The 5278-nt window shown below is 41.3% G+C and overlaps 1 non-coding gene across 1 annotated transcript; it reads left to right on the top strand.

The window, feature by feature from the left end:
• Positions 1 to 4964: 4964 nt before the first annotated feature.
• On the top strand, positions 4965 to 5071 carry LOC147937993 (small nucleolar RNA R71). The gene has a single exon (XR_015567575.1). It is a non-coding gene; the product is annotated as a small nucleolar RNA R71 (small nucleolar RNA).
• The last annotated feature ends 207 nt before the right edge of the window (positions 5072 to 5278 follow it).

The raw sequence follows: 5278 nt of genomic DNA, 5'->3' as shown, positions 1-5278 counted from the left end.
CTTGTTGAGAAGTGTGACAGCTCCATATGGTAAAATCTCTTTTATTTCAAAAGGACCTCCCCACCTACTTTTCAACTTTCCAGGAAATAACTTGAGTTTTGAATTGTAAAGCAAGGCTTGGTCTCCAGCCTTTAGGTCCTTAATGAGAATCTTCTTATCATGGAAGGCCTTAGTTCTTTCCTTGTAGATTTTGGAGTTTTCATAAGCTTCCAATCTCATCTCCTCTAGTTCATGCAAATCACGGCTTCTCTTAGCTTGTGCTGTTTCAAGATCCAAGTTCAAAAGTTTGATTGCCCATAGAGCCTTGTACTCAACTTCAACTGGGAGGTGACAAGAATTTCCATACACAAGCTGGAATGGGGTTCTTCCTATAGGTGTTTTGAAAGCTGTTCTATAAGCCCAAAGTGTTTCATCAAGTTTACTAGACCAGTCCTTTCTTGTTGCTCCTACTATTCTTAATAGAATGGCCTTGATCTGTTTGTTTGACACCTCAACTTGCCCACTTGATTGAGGGTGCTAGGCTGTAGACACCTTGTGCTTAACTCCATACTTCCTTAGCATTCCTTCAAAGATCTTGTTGATGAAGTGTGTTCCTCCATCACTTATCACAACTCTTGGGATTCCATACCTTGGAAAGATTATGGTCTTGAAAAGTTTAAGAACCACTTTGTGATCATTAGTAGGGCTAGCAATGGCTTCCACCAGTTTGGAGACATAGTCCACTACTACTAAGATGTAAACATTCCCATTTGAATGAGGGTTAAAAGGTCCCATGAAATCAATTTCCCACACATCAAATATCTCAACTTCAAGAATTGGATTTTGGGGCATCTCATTCCTTCTTGTGATATTCCCCATTCTTTGGCAAGCATCACACTTTGTGATGAACTTGTGAGTGTCCTTGAATAATGTAGGCCACCATAGACCAGCTTGTCAGACTTTCTGGACTGTCTTAAAAGTTGCAAAATGGCCTCCATAAGCAGAACCATGGCAATGTCCTAACACTCCTTCAACTTCATTCTCTGCTATGCACCTTCTAAACAATCGATCTGATCCCTTCTTGTATAAGTAAGGTTCATCCCAATAGCATCCATTGATGTCCTTGAGGAGCTTCTTCTTCCTATAGGGGTCCATGTCTGCTGGGATTTCTTCACACACCTTGTAATTGACTATATCAGCATACCAAGGCAGATCCGCACTCTCAAGTGCCATCCACTCTTCCATCTCATCCTGCTCGATCGAGTACCCAAACCAACTCGGCCAAGTGCCTGTTCGAGTAGGGGGTCGAGTTGTGGGGCGAGTTGTCCCAATCAGCATCAGTTTCTCCTCAGGCATTAAATCATCAATTGGAATCTCCTCTTCTATCCTCATCCTGGACAAGTGATCAGCTACTCCATTTTCTATCCCCTTTTTATCAACTATTTCCATGTCAAACTCTTGGAGAAGCAAAATCCATCTCAACGACCTTGGTTTTGTATCCTTCTTTGAGTAGATGTGCCTCAAAGTAGCATGATCAGTGTACACAATTAGTTTAGACCCTACTAAGTAGCTTCTGAAATTTTCAAAGGCAAATACCACTGCTAGGAGCTCTTTCTCTGTTGTTGAATATCTTCCTTGAGTTTCATCCAAGGTTCTACTTGCATAGTGAATCACATGCAGCCTCTTATCTTTTTCTGTCCTAGGACTGCTCCTACTGCAAAGTCTGAAGCATCACACATAATCTCAAATGGAAGATCCCAGTTTGGAGCTTGGACTATTGGAGCTGAAATCAATGCAGCCTTTATTTCCTTGAAAGCTTTCAAGCATTCTTCATCAAAGTTGAACCCAGTCTCCTTACAAAGCAACCTTATCAATGGCCTAGCTATCTTTGAGAATTCCTTGATGAATCTTCTATAAAACCCAGCATGACCAAGAAAGCTTCTTATGTCCTTGACTGTTTTTGGTGGTTGAAGTTGAACCATGACTTCTATCTTTGCCTTATCAACCTCAATGCCCTTTTCTGAAATCTTATGTCCAAGGACTATCCCTTCTTCCACCATGAAGTGACACTTCTCCCAATTCAAAACTAGATTTGTCTCCTCGCATCTCTTTAAAACCCTGCACAAATTAGCAAGACAAGAAGAAAAGGAGTCTCCATAGACAGAGAAGTCATCCATAAAAACTTCAACAACATCCTCAATGAGATCAGAGAAGATAGACATCATGCATCTTTGAAAAGTTGCTGGTGCATTACATAATCCAAATGGCATCCTTCTATATGCAAAAGTACCATATGGACATGTGAATGTTGTCTTCTCTTGATCATTAGGATGAATAGGAATTTGGAAAAATCCAGAATATCCATCCAAGAAACAGTAGTGAGTGTGATTAGCTAATCTTTCTAACATTTGATCAATGAAAGGAAGAGGAAAATGATCATTCCTAGTAGCTGAATTAAGCTTTCTATAATCAATGCACATTCTATGTCCTGTAATGGTTCTAGTGGGAATTAACTCATCCTGATCATTCATTACTACAGTAATTCCTCCTTTTTTAGGGACACAATTAACTGGTGAAACCCAAGTACTATCAGAGATAGGATAGATTACACCAGCATCAAGCAACTTAAGAATCTCCTTTTTGACTACTTCTTTTAGGTTGGGGTTTAACCTTCTTTGAGGTTCAATGCTAGAGTAAGATTCATTTTCAAGATGGATTCTATGCATGCAGAGACTAGGTGAAAGTCCTTGAATGTCATCCAAAGTATAACCAATAGCTTTTCTATACTTCCTTAACTCAACAACTAGCAAATCAAGTTCTTTCTTACTCAACTTAGCATTTACTATCACAGGATAAGTAGAGTTCTCACCTAGAAAAATGTACCTTAGCCCAGATGGGAGAGGTTTCAGCTTTACTTTTGGTGCTTTCAGCTCAGACCAGTCATCTGTGGAAGAGTCGGCAGTCCACTCGGTCGAGTGATTTTAGGGCTCGGTCGAGTGTGTGCTCGAGTGTGTGCTCGAGTGGGTGGTCGGGCTATCCATATTTGCTATTTGAACTGACCAGACTTCCTCTCTTTGTGCAGGTAATCCCTCAAAAACCTCTAGATGGTCTGATTCTCTACAGGAGTCCAATATCTCCTCATAAGCCTTGGTTTCTTTATGAATGAATCCTTCCTCCCCACTTTTGCTCAAAGCAGTTTTAAGTGATCTTGTTCTGCTAGTTTTTCCATCAATTCTCCTGATAATTTGTCCATCTCTTCAATCCAAAAGACTTGCCCTCCAATGGTTGGTTTCTTCATAGCCTCCACAATGTCAAATGTCATTTTGAAGTCCTCTCCCAAGTTAAGATCAATCTTCCCTTGTCTCACATCAATTATTGCTCCTGCTGTAGCTAGGAAAGGTCTCCCTAATATCAAAGGGTTTTTTGGTTCTTCATCCATTTCCAAGACTACAAAGTCTGTTGGGACTTCCACTGCTCCAACTCTAACTGGTAGATCCTCCAAAACACCATTTTGTAGTCTTATTGATCTATCAGCTAAGATCAAGGATATATTGCATGGCTTGTACCTTGTAAACCCTAGGCGCTTAGCAACTGATAAAGGCATTAGGCTTACTGAGGCTCCCAAATCACAAAGGCATCTGTTGAAGGTTAAAGGGACTATAGAGCAAGGTAGAGTGAAGGAACCAGGATCTCTTAGCTTTTGAGGATTCACTTGCTTTTGGATGATAGCACTGCTCTCATGGCTAAGAATCACCATTCCTTGAACTTCTTTGATCCTTTCCATCACAGCATCTTTCAAGAATTTCTGGTAAGGGGGAATCATCACAAAGGCATCTATTAGAGGCATCCTAAGCTCAATCTCTCTAACTTGTTTATCAAACAATGCCTTGTATTTTTCAACCATCTGCTTCTTAAATCTTCCTGGGAAAGGTAGTGGAGGCTTGTAAGGAGGAGGAATGAACCGGACTTCTTTTTCTTTGGAAGTGACTGGCTTAATTTTCTCCTGAGAGGTTGCTCGATCACACACTTGGTCGAGTGAGTGGTCGAGTGGTGGGTCGAGTTCGATGGCGTTTTCATTCTGAGTCTCTTCTTGTTGAAAACACTCCCTTTCTTGAACACCACTGTCCTCAGTGTCTGGTAATGCCCCCTCTCTTGTTGGTAGAACCCTTCCACTGCGTAATTTGATAGCATGAGCAGATTCTAGAGAGTGCATAATGGCCTTGCCTTTGTTGTTGTCTTGCATTGGGGCAGAAGCTAGTTGATTCTCCATGGTCACAATCCTGGATGTCAGTGTGTTAAACTTGGCATGGAGTTCACTGTAAATATCTGCTATCCTCCTGTTCAGCTCAGCAAATCTATTTGCTGCCTCAATCTTTCCTTGTGTTTGCCCAATCAACAACTGTTGCATCATAGATCTTAAGTCTTGTTCTTGGCCTTGGTTAGTCTGAAACTCTGGTGGGGGACACAACTGAGGCTGGAACACTTGATGTTTTTGTTTGGGGACATAGTCGTTATGTTGATGAGGCTATTGAGGTGGATAGACTTGGTCTTGTGGATTAGCTACATTGGTGCTTCTATAGGAGAGGTTGTTGTTCTTGAACCCTCCTTGGTTGTAGCCTTTGAATCCACCCTGGTTTTGCATATAACATAGCTCAACAAACTCATTCTCCCCCTCTTGAACTTGAACCTCTTCCTCACCAATGAAGTGAATGGACTTTTGTTGGCTAAGAAGGATTTTATCAAGCTTCTCATTGACCATCTTCAAATCCTTCTTGTATTTGTCCTCTTGGTCAGTGGAGGTGGACCTTATGGTTCTGTCATAGTCCTCATTGTAATTGCCATCTGACTGAGCAAGGTTCTCAACTAATTCCCATCCTTCTTCCACATTCTTGTTAAGGAAGTTGCCATTTGAAGCTGTGTCAATAAGCATCCTGATCTTGGGAAGCACTTCTCTATACAAGGTGCTTAGGAGGGACTCATTGCTGAAGCCATGGTGAGGACACTGAGTCTGAAATCCTTTGAACCTCTCCCAAGCTTCACAAAAGCTCTCATTGTTTCTTTGAGCAAACCCAGAAATTTCATTCCTCAATCTAGCAGTCCTTGCATTTGAGAAGAATTTTGCCAAGAAAGCCTTCTTGCAAGCATCCCATGTGGTTATTGCTCCAGTAGGAAGATTCTTCTCCCAAAGGTTAGCCTTATCTCCAAGTGAAAATGGGAAGAGCCTCAACTTGAATCCATCCTCACTCACTCCATTAATCTTTGTAAGACCACAGATTCTATCAAATTCATCAAGGTGGTC

The sequence above is a fragment of the Camelina sativa genome, chromosome 9 (genome assembly GCF_030686135.1).
Source record: "Camelina sativa cultivar CO46 ecotype springtype chromosome 9, ASM3068613v1".
Lineage (NCBI taxonomy): Eukaryota > Viridiplantae > Streptophyta > Magnoliopsida > Brassicales > Brassicaceae > Camelina > Camelina sativa.
The sequence above is the reverse complement of the archived record's forward strand: the minus strand, read 5'-3'. Positions and strand labels throughout refer to the sequence as shown.